Raw genomic sequence first — 19508 nt, forward strand, 5'->3', positions numbered from 1 at the left:
TAAAAAATGATGCTGGTCTCTTCACAATTAGAGGAAAAACAGTGGCATGGGGGGTGGGGAGGAGGAACTAGAGAAAAGGATTTTTACAAAAGTTAACAGGACCTGGTAATGGAAAGTCAATCATCTACCAAATGTTAGCATAGCAAACAGATTATCTTATAATAGAAGTAATGTCATTGCCTGACAAATACATTCTTTCAAAGCAAAGCCATCATATTTCCTCCTAAACATGCTTCATATTTTCTGAAATGATACGGTTTCCAAGATGCCACACCATTATGATAATGCTCCTATACAGGAAAACATTGTACAGAATGTTTGCAATGTATTTTAAAAGCTGAATAATCAAGAGTAAACGATAAGGGCCTCCCCTGGTGGCGCAGCGGTTGAGCGCAGGGTTGCGAGGCTGTCCGCAGCCACTGCAGCACCGGTTTGATCCCTAGCCACCAGTGAGGGTCCCACCCAAAAAAAAAAAAAAAAAAAGAGTAAACGATAAAAATAACAATGTCTTGCAAATATAGACTTCACAGAGTTGGGCAGCAAAAAAATCTCTCCCCCAAAAAAACCAAAAAACACACATATCTTTGTTATAGGGCAGCCCCGATACAAAACGGGGTGCCTGACTGTGGGTCCTCACCCGCGCGCTTAAAAGGACTTATCAATACTCTACTGCAGGCACACGCGAAAGGTTAATAAAAGGTTTATTTACAAGGGAAGGGGAAATGAGGAAATGCACAGCTCAGGGAGAAAAGTGGGAGACAAAGTTTTAAATGAGTCCTATCCGATTCGCTGACCTGGAATCCCAAATGGCACTCTGAAAGCTGGCTGCAAGCCAGGAGCCGTGAAGCCAGGAGGCGAGTGACAGCGAGCCCCCCCCAAGACCCATGTGTCTGGTTTTTATACCCAACCTGGCTGCTTAACTCCACCCTCAGGTCCCAGTCACCTTCCCTTGGGTGGTGATGGGATTTGTCTTTCCCAATGTCTTGATGGCTTTAGTCTGGACTGGGAGTGGAGTCCACAAAGCCTGTATGGGATTAGCTCAGGACATCCTTTCCCCCTAACATCTTCAGTTTGAGAAAGTTTGGGAAACAATGACATTTGTAGCATAAATTGATAAACCAAACACACAATCTACTAGACCATACCCAAATCAAATCCATGAAAAGTAAAAGAATCATTTTTAGATTAGAAATGCTAAGTTTAGGGCCTCCCCAGTGGCGCAGTAGTTGAGCGTTGGGTTGCGAAGCTACCCGCAGCTTCTGCAACACCGGTTAGATCCCCAGCCACCAGGCGAGGGTCCCACATGACGCGCAGACCTCTCCTGCTGCCCGCTGCTCCCCTCAACAGAGTATTTCGTCGATCTGCCTGTTCTGTTCCCCACTCTGGCTCTGGTGAATTCTCTTACCCTCCCGCGCTTCTGACTGTACCCAGTGCTTATATAAATAAAAAAACAAAACTTCAAAAAAAAAAAAAATGCTCAGTTTAGGCCTCCCTGGTCATGCAAGGGGTTAAGATGCAACCTATGAAGCTAGCCACTGCAGCACAAGTTCAATCCCTGGTCAGGGAGCTACCCACATGGCGCAGCAGACCTCTCCTGACACGCCTGCTGCTCCCCTCAGAAGTGTATTTAAGTCAATCTGCCTGTTCTGTTCCCTACTCTGTCTCTGGTGAATCCTCTTAGCCCCCACACCTCTGCCCTGTACCCCAGTTCTTGCATGCATAATAAATCTTAAAAAAAAAAAGAAATGCTAAGTTCTTTATTTTGTATATTCAAAGTACTTTTTAAAATGCTATGTATCTCACCTAATAAGGCATTTTGTTCATTTGACTATGCACAGTAATACACAGTAATTAATAAAAAATATAAACGGAATTTTGATCCCATGACTTCTACAATTCTTGATATAAAAAAGGAGTAAAAGACACAGCAGCTAATTTCAGCCTTACTTCAGCCTTTACAGATTGAATATTGTTGTCTCTGTAGTGGTACAAAGGGAGAAGGAAAAGTCAGTATTCTGGAGGGATTTGGGAGAGACTGTGTATATAGGACATCCATCTAGGTTTGCATTTCCCTCCCCGTCTGTTTACACCTAAGTAACATAAGTTTCCAAGAACAGATGAGATCAGTGATTCATAAACTGTGGTCACTTAACTAGCAACATCAGCATCAAGCAGAACTTGTTGGAAATGCAAATTCTCAGGTTACACACCAAACCAACAGAATTAGAACTGGGAAAGTTGTTGTCTATGAATCTTATCAAGCCCTCCAGAAGACCCTGATGCTTCCTGAAGTTTTGAGAAAGAATGGACAGATAAAATAGACTGAGGGGCCTCCCCAGTGATGCAAGGGGTTAAGACGCAGCCTGTGAAGCTGTCTGTAGCCTCTGCAGCGCGAGTTCAATCCCCGGCTGGCCAGGGAGCAGTCTACATGGCGCAGCAGATCTCTCCTGACTTTCCCGCTGCTCCCCTCAGCAGTGTACTTCAGTTGATCTGCCTGTTCTGTTCCCAGCTCTGTCTCTGGTGAATCCTCTCACCCCCCACACCTCTGGCCTCTTGTATGCATAAAATAAAAAAAAAAAATATAGACTGAGGCTCTCAGGAACACCCCCAAAATTTACAACTCATACTCCTATAACCAGAGGACTTCATTATTTGTGACATACATATCAATGGAGCTCAAAAATAATCCTGAAGATAGACCCAAATCATTTTACATGTTATACAGGAAACCCATATGGCATCTGCTCCAGTTTATGGTATTATGTATAAAACTAATATTTCATAGAAGCAGAATATATGAGTGTTTTAGATATTTTCTATTTCAACTAAATCCAAACTGTGTGATATGTATGCAAAACTATAAAGGATGACAAAACCAACAGGTGAAGGTTATAATGCATTACAATGAATTTTTGAAGGATTTAAATATACTAGCTGTAGAGGAAGTGAAGTGATGGTTCAAACAACTGACATTTTTAGGTAACCTGGCTTTATATTAACACCGGGTTATACTGCTATGTATTTTTATAAACTATTCACAAACAATTATAAGAAAGTGGTCAGGAGAAAAACAGGAGCAACTAGATATAAAACCACCATATTTTGTATACTGAAAAATGACTAAGATGGAAAATTTTGTTACATGTATTTTCCACAATGAAAAACTTTTTTAAAAGATTTATTTTTATTTATACAAGTACTGGGGTACAGTCTGCCCTCTATTTGTTTCAAGGTAGGATATCAGCACCTAACCAAGCAAACATATACTACAACAGTCCTGTCCTCTAGGAATAGGACATTCTCTTTTTCCTTTTGTTTTTCTTTTTATGGAGTTAACATTAGTTTAGGACATTCTTATTAATATTCAGTTTTTTTTAACAGTGATTTGATTTGTCATACATTATTAGCATTTATTATTGCTCTGTATACAACTATAATTGCTTTTCTAAAAATTACCTGAGAAATATACCTTTGAAGTTACTTATTACAAATTATAAATGCATCATCAAACAGAGTTCCTGAATAGTGAGAAGTATTTTTTTGTTATTATTTTAGCCTTTCTGATTTTTTTTTCAAGATTTATTTATTTATTTATTTATTTATTTATTTATTTATTTATTTATTTATACAAGAACTGGGTACAGGTCAGAAGTGTGGGAGGGTGAGGGAATTCACCAGAGCCAGAGTGGGGAGCAGAACAGGCAGACGGACCGAACACACTGCTGAAGGGAGCAGCGGACGAGGCAGGAAAGGTCTGTTCGCCATGTGGGGTTCTCCCTGACCGGCAGGGAATCGAACCGGCGCTGCAGAGGCTGAGGACAGCTTCACAGCATGGCACTCAATCACTGTGCCACAGGGGAGGCCCTGATTTTTTTCTTAATGTGTTCATTCAAATGAGCAAAGTGCCTTATTGGTTTTGGGGATCAATTCACTAACATTAAAAAGTTACATGGCTCGGGCCTCCCCGGTGGCGCAGCGGTTGAGCGCTGGGTTGCGAAGCTGCCCGCGGCCTCTGCGGCGCCGGTTCGATCCCCGGCTGCTCCCCGGCCACCAGAGGAGGGTCCCACATGGCGCGCAGACCTCTCCTGCCGCCCGCTGCTCCCCTCAGCAGTGTACTTCGGTCCTTCTGCCTGCTCTGCTCCCCGCTCTGGCTCTGGTGAATTCTCTCACCCTCCCGTGCTTCTGACTGTACCCAGTGCATGTATAAACAAAAACAAGCAAATAAAATAATAAATAAATAAAAACATGCCTCTATAAAAAAAAAAAAAAAAAAGTTACATGGCTCAGCACACAAACAAGACCAGGAAACCAATTAAAGAAGCTTAAAAGCAAGAATCCTGGTGGGCAATAACAGAGTGAACAAAGAAAGGAAGTAGAAAAGAAAAATTTGCTCAACAGTGACCCCTGCTGATTAAATTATAGTTACCAACTCTAAGAAAGGAAATTAAAATATCTGACTCATTACTCAGCCTTTATAAAAGATATACAAAATTAAATGAATATTTTGGCAGAGAATACTAATTATCCCCCAATAAGTATTTCCTAGAATTCCCAATTTTTAAAGAGCAAAATATGGAAAGATGACATTATTTCCCCTGCAGCTAGATAAGGCCAGGTTACTCAGTTCTGAGCAACAGGATATTAAAAAAAAATTATGCATGTAAATTTGGGAGTTTCTTTAAGAGAGGAGGGTGTGTCCCTTCTTCACTCTTTCCTGAATTACTGCTTGAAATGTGACTAGGATAAGTGAACTTCATATTGCACCATGAAGTTGAAGGACACAATTGTAAGATAAGCAGAAAACCGCCTTATTTTGTATACTGAAAAATGACTAAGATGGCAAATTTTGTTACATGTATTTTCCACAATGAAAAACTTTTTTTTAAAAAAGATTTATTTTTATTTATACAAGTACTGGGGTACAGTCAGAGGCACTGGAGGGTGAGAGAATTCACCAGAGACAGAGTAGGGAGCAGAACAGTCAGACAGATGGAAGACACTGCTGAGGGGAGCAGTGGGCGAGGCAGGAGAAGTCTGCTGCACCATGTGGGAATCTCCCTGGCCGGCCAGGAATTGAATCTGCGGCTGCAGAGGCTGCAGACAGCTTCACAGCGCAGCGCTCAACCCGCTGTGCCACAGGGAGGCCCCCCAACAATGAAAAACTTTTTAATGTTTTTCCCCGTATATTAACACTTCTTAATTTAGGAAACACCTAACAACTAAAATCAAAAGCTTTTTTGCGGCATAATAAATAATGGTGTTGGGAGTATTAGTGGAGGGTGAGTGAAGCATGTGCAACATACAGAGGTATGAAATGTACCCACAAAGTTTTCTAGTTACCTAAACAACTGACAATAAACAAAAGAAACTATAAAAAATTAAATAATGGTTAATTTAATAATTCATGCAACTCTGAATTATATATAGTAAACTATAATCAATAGGAAGGAAACAAATAAAATACAAGTTAAGGACCACTTGCTTCTCAGGCTCTACTCTTTTGTTCATGCTATTTACTCTAAAGCACCCTTGCAACCAAACTTGCATATTTTGTCAATACAAATAGATAAATATCTAATAGATATGCTATCTATGCCACAACATTTTTCTAGTCTTCCTAACTGGATGTGATTGTCTTTTCTATGAATCCCAAAGTACCCCAAAGTTTGGAACACCAGTTCTGAGCTGATACGGTATGCTTTATATCAAACTGTAAGTACTGAGAAGAAAGGGGATTTATTTGTCTGTCTGGCTCATCACAGTGTAGACAGCAACCAACACAGTGCCTAGAAGTAACCAATGTTATTTATACTCTAGAGATCTGGAAAGCCTCACTTTAATTGCAAATTCCAGTAGATTTCTACGATCTCTTCACTTTCCATCTCTATAGTAGAGTGCTTTGGGAAAAAAAAATGAGTAAATTCAATGTTACCCTCAGTTTAGCAAGTAAGATCAGCACAGAAACAGACTGAATACCATTTTAACAAATAACCTGAAAAAAACAAAAATTTGAAGGTGTAGTTTATGACTCACTAGCTACATTAACTTTCTTATTAAAAAGTAATAATTATTATTGTTTTCACTATCATGGCATTTAATTTGCATACAGCATTCTAACAGGTTGATAATATAATTGACATACCATAAAATTCACTGCATTTAAGCATATGTTCAATAACTTTTGATAACCTTATAAAGTTATGCACCAATCACCAGAATTCAGATAGAGCTTCCATATGATCCAGCAATTCCACTCCTAGGTATTTACCCAAATGACACAGAAACATTAATTCCAAAGGGCACCTGCACCCCTATGTTTATAGCAGCACTATTTACAATAGCTAAGCTATGGGAAGCAACCCAAATGCCCAAAAATAGATGACTGGATCAAGAAGATGTGGTACATATACACCATGGACTATTACTCAGCAATCAAAAAAGATAAACACATGCAGTTTGCAGCAACATGGATGGAGCTAGAAGGGATCATGCTAAGTGAAGTAAGTCAGAAAGAAAAAGAAAAATACTGGATGGCCTCACTCATAGCAGGAATTTAGAAAACCTAAATAAGGGACCAGGAAAAAGACTAATTAATACAAAGTAAAAATAAAAAATCAACAAGCAACTATAAACCAAAGACACACTACGGGGCTGGGGGGAGGCGGGGAGAAGAAGGATTAGGGTCAAAATAAGGGGGGGTGCAATTGTATGGGGAATATAACCAAAATGAAAATGCACACATTGTACAAAAATGAAAAATGATTTAAGAATTATATAAAATAAAATATTAAAAAAAAAGTACAAACTGGTTTCTTTTAGTTGTGTGATAAAGTATTGTAAGAGACACGTTAAAGGGAGAACTACAGGGCCTCCCTGGTGGCGCAGCGGTTGAGCGCTGGGTTGCGAAGCTGCCCACAGCGTCTGCGGCACCAGTTCGATCCCCTGCTGCTCCCCGGCCACTGGAGGAGGGTCCCACATGGCGCGCAGACCTCTCCTGCAGCCCGCTGCGCCCCTCAGCAGTGTACTTGGGTCCTTCTGCCTGCTCTGCTCCCCGCTCTGGCTCTGGTGAATTCTCTCACCCTTCCGTGCTTCTGACTGTACCCAGTGCTTGCATAAACAAACAAACAAATAAATAAATCTTAAAAAAAAAAATGAGTTTGGTCCCCCGCCAGGGAGCTGACCCACATGGCGCAGCAGACCTCTCCTGTCTTGCCTGCTGCTTCCTTCAGGAGTGTATTTCAGTCAATTTGCCCGTTCTGTTTTCCACTCTGTCTCTGGTGAATCCTCTCAGCCCCCAAACCTCTGGCCTGTACCCCAGTTCTTGTATATATAAATAAATATCTTTTAAAAAAATAAATAAATAAATAAATAAAGGGAGAACTACAGTGTTTAAAATACATGCACACGCACGCCCAAAATGGAGTCGTTCAAGCCAGGACCCCTTCCAGATGTAATGCTTAATCATGGCAGTGGCAACCTCTCCTTACAGTGTAATCCTAAACCAAACAATCTGGAGTTTCCTAATCAGCACCAGTGAGGTAATCACTGATAAGACTCTTTTCCCTATCCCGTAGGCTAAAAAGAGTATCCCAGCATCTTTCTATCTATAAATACCTTCTTCAATTTGTGTAAATTTCTTGTAGTATCTATGCAGAATGCTGCTCTATTCAGGAATAATTTAACAAAAACAATTAGATCTCCAAATTTGTGATTTTTTAAAAAAAATTTGCAAAGAACTTATAGTCTAGAATTTACTATTGATTAGATTGGAAAATAAAATTATTTCTCATCTTCTGTCTCTAAATCAATGAAGTCAATGAAGATTCTCAAAACAAGAAATCCTCTAAGGGTAAATATCAGATCAAGGAATGGCTATTAAGTTCCTTACAGTAGGAATTCAGAGATTTTTAAAGCCATGTCTAACCCACTCTCAACTAAACAAAAGAGCCCCTAAGAGGCTTAAAGGAATTATGCCACAGCAGCCTGACACAACCAAGGTAGAGAAAGGTCTTAAAATAAGCTATAACATTGTAACCTCAGGAACATGGAATAACATAAATCAGATTCATGGGAAATCCCAAACATTTTAAAGGAATTTATACCAGCTGGATTAAAAGGAACAGAGACTGTTTGAAATGCAGAGAGGCCTCTGGGTTCCCAACTTTCCATAGCAAGGAAAAATGCTGAGTAAGTTACTCTGCTTCCAAAGACATTTCTTATGTGCAAAGGCATTCTCCAAGAGAGCTCTCAGAAAGCAAAGAGCCCTGAATTGGATACCAAGAATCACTCAGAACAATAGGTTAGGGAACCATTCCTAGGAAGCAGAACTGGGTTCCAATCAAGGCACTCCTGGAGTAGGTGACTCTGACTTCTGTCTAGCCAGATTTCAGAATTGATATGGACCAATGCACCTCCTGTTACTCTCCCTCTCTTTTTGAGTGGGAATTAGTCTAATGCCATATTCTACTCCTGTGACAACAGTGTACGCTGGGATGGGGCAGGTAACATTCCCTTTCAGTTCATAGGTCTGGATCAAAAGGAATTGCACATGAGGACATTCAAACACCTCTGAACTTCAAAAAATAGCAACTTACTTGTTATTGAGAAAGGCTTTGGAGGTCTTGGGAGGACCTATTTTGCACGCATGTTGATCACTGCAGCCAGAGAGCAGGCCATAGTAAAATCTTGTAATAAAGTCTTCCCACAGGTCTCCCTGGTGGCACAAGGGGTTAAGCACCACACTATGAAGCAATTCGCAGCCTCTGCAGCACGAGTTCGATCCCCAGCCGGCCAGAGAGCAACCCATATGGCGCAGCAGACCTCTCCTGTTTCGCCCACCTCTCCTCTCAGTAGTGTATTTCAGTCTGCCTGTTCTGCTCCCCCATGCATAAATAAATAAATCTTTAAAATAAATAAATAATAGTCTCCCCAGGGCCTCCCCTGGTGGCTGAGGCGATTGAGCACAGCACTGTGAAGCTGTCCGCAGCCTCCACAGTGCGGGTTTCATCCCGGCCGGCCGGCGAGAATCCCACATGGCGTGGCAGACCTCTCCTGAGCAGTGTATTTCAGTAGATCTCCCCACTCTGTCTCTGGTGAATCTGCTCACCCTCCCACACATCTGGCGTGTACCCCGGACCCCGGTTCTCGTATGCATGAATAAATCAATCTTAAAACAAAAAAAAGGTCTCCCCAGTGAATCTTATTTCATTGTGGTAATTCCCTATTAGATTTTGCTACAGCCTTCTTCAAAAGGTGGAGTCTGTTTTCCCACCTTGTGACTCTGGGTTGAAGTGATCTTATCAAAACAATGTGGTGGAAACAGCTAGAGACTGAAGTTTTACCATCTTGAAACATTCGCACCATCTAAGAAAGTCCAGGTTAAACTTCTGAATGATGAGAGACCATGTAGGAAATAGAGAAACAGCTGACAATAACGCCAAGATCTTAGGCCATTTTACTCACTTATACCTCAGTCAAGTCACCATATAACTGCAGCTTCATTAGTGACATTTTGGAGCAACGAGGCTGAATAATTGTTTTAAGCCATTAAGTTTTAGTTTGGTTGATAGACAGCGAAAGTTATAAAAACAAGATTTACATTTTAAAATTTATATATTCATGATCCAAATTTCATAAATTTGCACGAAAACTTGTGACTTACAAAGATAGCCCAACACAGGTCAAATTACTTGGTGGGAGAAAAATTTTAGGGAGAGCTTAAGAATGAGTTTTCAGGGCCCTCCCTGGTGACACAAGGGGTTAAGTCTCAGCACTATTAAGCTATCCCCAGCCACTGCAGCATGAGTTCAACCCCAGGCCAGGGAATTGACCCACCTCGTGCAGCAGACCTCTCCTGTCTCACCCGCTGCTCCCCTCAGCAGTCATTTCAGTCAATCCACCTGTTCTGCTTCCCATTCTTTCTGGTGTCTCTTCTCACCCCCCTACCCTGCAACTCTGGCCTGCACCCCATTAATAAAATAAATAAAATATGTATGCATAATAAATAAATCTTTAAAAAAAAGAATGAACTTTCATAAAGATGTTACAGAATTGCTGTGAAAGGGGGAGGCACATCACCTTGCCTGCAGGATTCAGCGCTATTTCCTGCACCCTTATTTACATGCATCTGCCTTGGATTAGAATTTCTAGCAGGCCATTAACTCGACTTCCTGAATGGGGAGCAGCTAGGAAGGAGGGAGGAGCAAGACAGATAGGTATTAGTGGTAGAAAGGAGAGAAAGGGAACATGTGTAGAGAGGGGAGAGCTATGTGGGGTACCTCTTTCTGGTGCTTGGTTCAGCCAGTTTTATTGTTTAGGCAGAAATAATAGCAGTCATTATCTTTACCTAGCAGTGAATTATATGGCACATTTTGAGTTTTTTTTTTTTTAAAAGATTTATTTATTTATGCATACAAGAGCTGGGGTACAGGCCAGAAGCATGGGGGTTCAGAGGATTCACCAGAGATGGAGTGGGGAACAGAACAGGCAGACTGACCAAAGTACATGGCTGAGGGGAGCAGCGGGCGATGCAGGAGAGGTCTGCTGCGCCATGTGGGTTGCTCACTGGCTGACCAGGAATCAAACTTGTGCTGCAATGGCTGCGGATTGCTTCATAGGTTGCGTCTTAATCCTTGCGCCACCGAGGCCCACATTTTGAGTTTCGGGTCTCTCATCACTGCTCTCTGGGACCTGCCTATACTCTTTCTTGTGGTTACCCAGAAGGAGCAGTCTTAGACTTACGGCAAGCTTTCGAGCTTCAGCTGCGTTGCTTTGGGCAGAGCCTATTTGGCTGAGTGTTTGCCCATGAGGGGAGAGGTAATTTTTGGAGTTTGTCTGGGAGTCTATTATTTGAAATTCTTTCTCCTTTTTTTCTCCACACCGATTAAAAATCTCTGAGCACACTAAGAGTCTGTTTCTTTGCCTTTGCGCATGTGGATGGCTGGACCTTGGAAAGAGCAAAATGGGTTTTTTTCCCCTTTAATTGTTTGGGGTCCCTGGGTACCCCTCCAGTTCATGGATTTCATTTTGGCTCCCTGACAGGGAAAGAGCCTCCTGGCAACAAAGAAATCCAAAGTTGAAACTGCAGATTTTTTTAAAATTATTTTTTTCCTATAAGTAATTTTTACTGATGATGCCATTCCCTCAACCAACACCAGATGTTTTTCCAATTGGCTGGTTTTCTTGCCAGAATCTAAGAGGAAAAACATTTTTGCATGGCTAAATAAACCTAAAACAAGTCTGCATTTCTTCCACACAACATTTTGCCCCAGTAGGAATATAATTTCTTTTTAGAAGCAAAATACTGCCAGAGCATTACCATCTCACGACTAAATTAATCCTAACAAATCAATCCCTAGATAAAAAACATCAGAGCAGAAATATATCTAGAAAACTGGTACAATACTTAAAAAGCCAAACTTTTGAGAGCCTCCCTGGTGGTGCAGGGATTAAAGTCTCAGCACTATCAAGCTATCACCAGCCACTGCATGAGTTCCATCCCCAGCCAGGGAGCTAACCCGCATAAACCATCAGACCTCCCCTGTCTTGTCCACTGCTCTCCTCAGCAGTTTATTTCAGTAGATCTGCCTTTTGTGCTTCCCACTGTCTGGTGAATCCTTTCACCCCTTGTACCTCTGGCTTACCCCCCAGTTCTTGTATGCATAAATAAATAAAAATAAATCTTTAGAAAAAAAGAGTCAAATTTTTGCTTTGGACACCATTTAACAACTATTTCTGCATGCAGAGTTTTCTTTTATCCTGATTTCTGTTTACTTAACCAAAATCTATATCCACTATGTACCAATTCATTCTTCTCAATCTAAATGAGGTACATACTTTCATTCTGCTCTTTACTGAGTAGTCTACTTACTTGGCTTTAACTATCCCCAGTAATATACAAGGACTCCATGAACTCTGATGAACCACAGGCTATAATTGGAACTCACTGTGGATACTGTTCAATCCTGGAGATCTTCCATGCCCTATTGGAAAATTCTTTTTGAATTATGAAGTTAACTAGAAGAAATAAAAATTCCAAGTGGCATTATAATTATATGTTCTCTCTCCTCCTTCTCTATCACTTACCCCATATACCTACTAAGGTCAGTACAGCAAAAATTAATGGGATTCAATTAAGAATTAACAACTCGTTTAGCTTGGTATCATATTTCAAAATTCCACAAGGCTTGGTAAATCAAGGAAAAGAAGGCCTGATTTCCTCACGCACAAATTCTAATCTAAATGTGCCAGAAACTGAAAACTGGCAAAATGCGTGGAATTTTCCAAGACATATGTCAGATAGTAATTTTACAATTCACTCACAAATACACATTGTAAATCATCATACTGCTATGGAAATATTTCCAATGCAATTGTATTTTCACATAGTCAAGCTACTTATTTGTAGAAAAAGCATTCCGTTTCAAATAATATAAGAAAACACACAGTACTTTAGATACTCTAACTGCATGTTATATTTTACATTTGAAAGAGGCCAGAAGAAACAGTAAATTAAATTAGAACAAAGATTCTTTGAAGTGAAAGGAAAGAAATCTAAGGAGAGTCATTAAGGAAAAGTGATACCAAGTCCACAGACAAAATCTGCCTGTTAAACTTCTAAAGCTATGATATCAACAGGCAGTGGTGCTATTATGAACAACATAAACAACATAAACAAAAGATGCATGATAAATGGGTGTTTGGCTGGTACTAATTGATGATACATATCTGGAAAAAGGTCTCTGTAATGTGCCATGTAACTTAATTTTTATGTAAGTCAATCAAGACATGAGAACTTTTTTAAAAAAAGATTTATTTATTTATGCATACAAGAGCTGGGGTACAAGAGCGGTCTCTCATCAGAGACAGAGTGGGGAACAGAACAGGCAGAACCACCAAAACACACTGCTGAGGGAAGCACGGGGAGAGACAGAAGAGATCTGCTTCGCCATGTGGGCTGCTCCCTGGCCGGCTGGTGATTGAACTCACTTGTGCTGTAGAGGCTACTATTGCTTCGCAGTGCGGTCCTTAACCCCTTGCGGCACCAGGGAGGCCAAGACATGAGAACTTTTTAGAAAAACTGCAGGGTTGTCTTTATCTCTATGCCCCATATCAAATCTTCTGATAATCACCTCTACTTTTCTAAATATGCTTTATTAAATTTAGATAAGTCTCCACTGACATCCTGCCATGGAATACAAGTATTCAGCTCCTACCGGTACCTTCACTTTTCACATCCCATGTAATTTTACCATAAACTTTGTTTAAATCAAGAGTCGGGGCCTCCCCGGTGGCGCAGCGGTTGAGCGCTGGGTTGCGAAGCTGCCGGCGACCTCTGCGGCGCTGGTTCGATCCCTGGCTGCTCCCCGGCCACCGGAGGAGGGTCCCACATGGCGCGCAGACCTCTCCTGCCGCCCGCTGCTCCCCTCAGCAGTGTACTTTGGTCCTTCTGCCTGTTCTGCTCCCCGCTCTGGCGAGCTCTCTCACCCTCCCGCGCTTCTGGCTGTACCCAGTGCATGTATAAAACAAAACGAACAAACAAACAAAACAAATAAATAAATAAATAAAACATGCCTTAAAAAAAAAATTAAAAAAAAAAAATCAAGAGTCAATGGGGGGGGGGCCTCCCCTGTGGCGCAGCGGTTGAGCGCTGGGTTGCAAAGCTGCCCGCGGCCTCTGTGGCGCCGGTTCGATCCCTGGCTGCTCCCAGGCCACTGGAGGAGGGTCCCGCATGGCGCACAGACCTCTCCTGCCGCCCACTGCTCCCCTCAGCAGTGTACTTCGGTCCTTCTGCCTGCTCTGCTCCCCGCTCTGGCTCTGGTGAATTCTCTCACCCTCCCGCGCTTCTGACTGTACCCAGTGCATGTATAAACATAACAAACAAACAAACAAATAAATAAATAAAACATGCCTCTATTAAAAAAAAAAAGTCAGTGGGAACATAGGACTGTACAGATACTACTGCTCAGTGAGTCAAGCAAAGCAACAGGACCATGCACGCCTTCCTACAAATTAGTGACTGCTTCCTTCCCTACTTTCTATATATTTAGCTTTTCCTCAAATGTTACATGTGTCACATGTCTATCAATAATTTCCAAGTGCTCAAACACATCAGAGACTGTTTTTTTCTGGAGCTGCACCACCCCAGAACCCTTTGCTCTTTCTTTTGCTTCACTTTGTTGGGGTATTCTCTAGACTGGCTACATGGCTGTCATCTTAGGCTCTCCAAGGATTCTTTTCTTTGACTGAATTCAGCTTCTTGGAATTGATATCTTCTCCCTTACTAGTTAAGGTCACAATCCTTAGTAGTCACACACAGACACAGACACAGACACAGACACACACACACACACACGCTTGCGCGTGTGTGCAAGTCAGAACTGAAATTCTGGAGTTACTTGCATGTCTAAAAACATCTTTATTCTAGACTCACATTTGATTGATAACTCCGCTGGGAATAAAATTACAGGTTGGAATACCTTTCCAAGGAAGACAGTAGTTTTTGATAGATTTTGATCTTCCTAAATTACTGCTATGATATGCAATGCTACTCTGACTGGCCCTTTGAATGTCACTTTTACTCTTCCTAAAAGCTTTTAGTGTAATCTATGTATCCCCATTTGGTCTGTGTCTTTCTTACTACTCTATCAGCTCTTTCAATGTGCAAATCTATGACAAAATTTGGAAAATGCTGTGGAAATATTTCTCACCCTCTATTCTCTCTGTCCTCTCAATCTGGAATTACCATTTGTCAAATATTAAACCTCCAGATATACCTTTTATTTCTAAAGTTATTCTTCTCATGTTTCATTTAATCATTTTGCTCTAATTCCTAGATCATTGCTTCAACGTTACTTCTAATCTTCCCTCTAATTTTTTTGGGAAGAAGGGGAAATTACCATCTTTTTCATTTCCGAGAGCTATTTCTCATTTGATTTAAAAACAACATACTGTTCTTTCTTTTGAAGATGGAACATATCATTTCGTAGCAATTAATACCACCCTTTCTTTCCTTTTATCCACTGCCATTTTATGATTTAAAATCTTCAGCTTCCATTTTCTTGGAGAAAAACATCCCAGTTTCCTAGCAGGTAAAGTAGCTTAACAAATACTTCATATAAGACTTTCCAACCATTACCTACACTTTTATTTTTTATTTTTTTAAAGATTTATTTATTGGGCCTCCCCGGTGGTGGAGCGGGTTGAGCGCCGCGCTCTGAAGCTGTCCACAGCCTCAGCAGCACGGGTTAAATCCCAGCTGGCTGGGCGAGAATCCCACATCACGCAAGCAGACCTCTCCTACCGCGCCTCTGCTCCCCTCAGCAGTCTCTGAGGTCTGCCTGTTCTGCTCCCCTCTGTGTCTCTGGTGAATTCTCTCACTCTCCCACGCCTCTGACTGCACCCCAGTTCTTGTATAAATAAATAAATCTTTAAAAGATATATTTTATTTTACAAGAACTGGGGTACAGGCCAGCATACAAAAACTGGGGTACAGGCCAGAGATGCAGGGGTGAGAGGATTCACCAGAGACAGAGCAGGGAACAGAACAGCAGACTGACTGAAATACACTGCTGAGGGGAGCAGTGGGCGAGACAGGAGAGGACTGCTTCACCATGTGGTTGCTCCCTGGCAGGCCGGGGATCGAACTCATGCTGCGGATTGCTTCACAGTGCTATGGATTGCTTCACAGTGTGGTGCTTAACCCCTTGTGCCACCAGGGAGGCCCTATTACCTACACTTTTAAACTTAAATCTCATTCTCATCTTTCAAGAGAATTTTTGCTGTCTGGTATGATGAAGTCTTTTTTAATGTTTTGTTGAGTAAATCTACTTGCTTGTCTCTGCAGACAATCCAGAATGTGTGCTTTCTTCCACTTGACTAAACAAAGCACTTAACATTCTCCTATCCATTTTTTTCTTCTAAGAAAGTAGCCAGGGGCCTCCCCGGTGGCGCAGCGGTTGAGCGCTGGGTTGCGAAGCTGCCCGCAGCCTCTGCAATGCCGGTTCCATCCCCGGCTGTTCCCAGGCCACAGGGGGGGGGGGGGTCCCGCATGGCGCGCGGACTTCTCCTGCCGCCCACTGCTCCCCTCAGCAGTGTACTTCGGTCCTTCTGCCTGCTCTGCTCCCCGCTCTGGCTCTGGTGAATTCTCTCGCCCTCCCGCGCTTCTGTACCCAGTGCTTGTATAAATAAACAATCTTTAAAATATATATATAAAAGAAAGTAGCCAGAATTCTCATCTATAATGGTTTCTTCTTCCACTCATTCCCCCCTCCATGGTCTTATTTCTCCTTTTTTACTTGTTTATTGTAATTTTAGTGCTATTTGAAAAGGGAAGAAAATACACATTGAGACAAATCCCCATGTTTAACCAAAATTTCTTTGCATTTTTCTAGATGTCTCAGATAAAATTATATGTGTATTTACTAAACTTTTGAAAACCACAAAATTCATTAGGATAAATAATGCCTTGAATGACAGGATCAGGATTCACATAATTTCAGAAGGATACTACCAAGTGCAAACTAAACAGGCATAAGTTGAAGAATCTTTTTTTAAAAGATTTATTTATTTATTTATACAAGAACCAGGGTACAGGCCAGATATGTGGGAAGGTGAGAGGAATCACCAGAGACAGAGCAGGTAACAGCACAGGCAGACTGACGAAATACACTGCTGAGGGGAGCAGCGGGCATGACAGGAGAGGTCTGCCGCGCCATGCGGGGCCCTCCCAGGATTGAACTTGCGCTGCAGAGGCTGCAGATGGCTTCACAGCACAGCACTCAACCACCTGCGCCACTAGGGAGGCGCAGTTTAAGAATCTTTGGGCCTCCCTGGTGGTGCAGGGGGTTGGGACGCAGCCTATGAAGCTGCCCACAGCCTCTGCAGCATGAGTTCAATCCCTGGCAGTCCAGGGAGCAACCCACATGGTACAGCAGATTTCTCCTGACTCACCCGCTGCTCTCCTTAGCAGTGTACTCCGGTCAGTCTGCCTGTTCTGTTCCCCACTCTGTCTCTGGTAAATCCTCTCACTCTCCATGCCTCTGGCCTGTGTACCCCCGCTTTTGTATGCATAAATAAATAAATCTTAAAAAAAGAGAGAGAGAATCTTTAACTTAGATTACGCAATTACTAGTGATACCCAAATACAAAACAGGGAGCACTCTGCCTGCCCACCTGTAACTATGCAGGTACTTCCTTCCACCAACTCTCTCCTGCAGGGCAGCAGCTTCCTGTCTGCCCGTGACCTGTACCATGCCAGGACTTCTCTTCACTGACCTCCCTCAGCGTTGGCCGCTCTCCTCAAAGTCACCTGCCTGCAACCATGCAGGCCTCTCTAAGCAAACCTGTTCCTTCGGGGCAGCTCTTCCTGCCCACTTGTGTCTATGCAAGTGTCTTTTACTGTTCTATCCTTTTTCTAATAAACCTGCTCTTTAAATTTAAAAAAAAACAACAACAACACAACAACAACAATAAACCTGGTTTCACAAAAAACTTACGTTGTTTTAGTTTATTATGAGTTAGTTGTGTGACTTTTTGTGAAAAACTTTAAAAGAAAAATTATAATGTCAGAATACATTAACGGCAAGCAAAGGACCAGACTAAGGGAGAAAACTACCCTACTATATAATCTGGGTGGTTGTTAATAGTGTTAATGTCGCATTTGAGAAAAGAAACTGAGTAAATATGATTTAGAAGATGAATCCCAGGACACAGAGGTTAAAAAATTTAGTCTTATGAAAAAGGATATAGAAGGAATATACAGTCTTGAATGGAAGAACATCACAATTACTAGCAAATATGTGAATAACTGTCTTTTAGAATCAATGGCACTGTATTATTCTAGATTTTCCAGATTCTGTGATTTTTCAAAAGTCTGGAAATAGTTTTACTTTGCTGTTTTAAAACTAGAAATTGGTGATTTCTGTAAACATGTATAGCAAATAACCTTGAAAATGAGCAAACTACTTACTGTTTAAGGGTTAAATTTTTGTTTCATAATTAACTCCCAAAGGGTAACACAATTGAAATGAAGAACTAAAATGCTCAATTAAAATTGGACAACTGGGCCTCCCTGGTGGCACATGGGGTTGAGATGCAACCTATGAGGCAATCTGCGGCCGCTGCGTGAGTTCCATCCCTGGCCAGGGAGCTGCCCACATGGCACAGCAGACGTCCCCTGGCTCACCGGCTGCTCCCCTCAGCAGTGTACTTTGGTCAGTCTGCCTATTCTGTTCCCCACTCTGTTTCTGGTGGGTCCTCTCACCCCCCACACCTCTGGCCTGTGCCCCCATTTTTTTCAAAAGATTTATTTATTTATTTATACAAGCGCTGGGTACAGTCAGAAGTGCAGGAGGGTGAGAGAATTCACCAGAGCCAGAGCGGGGAGCAGAGCAAGCAGAAGGACCGAAGCACACTGCTGAGGGGAGCAGCGGGCGGCAGGAGAGGTCTGCGCGCCATGTGGGACCCTCACCTAGTGGCCAGGGATCGAACCGGAGCTGCAGAGGCTGCGGGGCAGCTTCGCAACCCAGCGCTCAACCGTGCGCTACCGGGGAGACCCCTGTTCCCCCATTCTTGTATGCATAAATAATCTTTTTAAAAAATTGGACAACTTCTTGCTTCTCAGAGTCTAAGCTTTCTCATTTCTGTAGTTTTATATCTTCTAACTAGAACTCTACCCATTTTTAAAAGTTGTGCGCTAACTTCATATACTCTTTGATCCTCTCTGTTAAAGAACTATACCTCTTTCCCACTGTAGGCTTTCAGAAAGAATTTCTTGGCTTCTCTGTACTTCTTTACTTATAAAGATACACTGACTTTTCTGAGCGGTTTATCTTAGAAGAATAAGAGCAAACTAGGCTCATCTCTGTGATTCTACCTTCTCAATGGGTAGAACACCTACTTGAGGACCAGATTCTTCCTGCATAGGGAGTTTTGATCCAGGTGTGCCCCTAGAGGACTTCTGTTAAAAGGCACAATTTGGCTTACACACTGTAAGTTGTATCTTTTAAACCTGGTCTCTGTTAGTAATAAAAGTGATATTTTAGCCCCTATCTGCCTCTCTTGTTTTCTTCATTTCTTCAGAACTTCAGCAACTATAAGGGACATCTTACTTAAAACCTCTTAAAAATCCCAGTATTTTATAGGTAGGTATGTTCTCTACCCTTTCTATAATCTGTAGACTTTGCTTATAGTTTACAGAGCTTAAAGTTTGTCTTATGTTTTAACTACTCCAACCTGTAAGCTTTTAGAAGGTAAATTAACCACAGTGCCACAATATAAATGTAAATAAAAGCCACAATATAAGTACTTTTTGAATTGAATGACAGAAGGGTTATCTCTTCAAACTAAAGAAAAGACATACGATTTCTTATTATTTCAGGTCTTACTCTAAAGCCAAAGCAATCACATTACTAATATTGCAAAAGTATAACTAATATAACTAAGATTTGTTTTTCCTTGTCAAATTTCTTAATATGTCTGCTCATTGTCATTATTTCTGGTTCTTGTCT

The 19508-nt window shown here is 41.7% G+C and overlaps 1 protein-coding gene across 6 annotated transcripts in view; it reads right to left on the reverse strand.

Annotated features, from left to right (window-relative positions):
• FBXL20 (F-box and leucine rich repeat protein 20) overlaps positions 1-19508 on the reverse strand; it is an 87142-nt gene that overhangs the window by 45387 nt on the left and 22247 nt on the right. The window contains exon 1 of one of the 6 annotated variants that reach the window (XM_037495051.2): positions 8595-8701. The exons of the other annotated variants lie outside the window; for them this stretch is intronic. The gene's annotated coding sequence lies outside the window, so the exon portion shown is untranslated. Of the gene's footprint in view, positions 1-8594; positions 8702-19508 lie in introns of those variants that run through there. 6 annotated transcript variants of the gene reach the window in all.

This window comes from Talpa occidentalis, unplaced genomic scaffold, assembly GCF_014898055.3.
Source record: "Talpa occidentalis isolate TD23 unplaced genomic scaffold, MPIMG_talOcc4v2.1 talOcc4.7, whole genome shotgun sequence".
Taxonomy (NCBI): domain Eukaryota; kingdom Metazoa; phylum Chordata; class Mammalia; order Eulipotyphla; family Talpidae; genus Talpa; species Talpa occidentalis.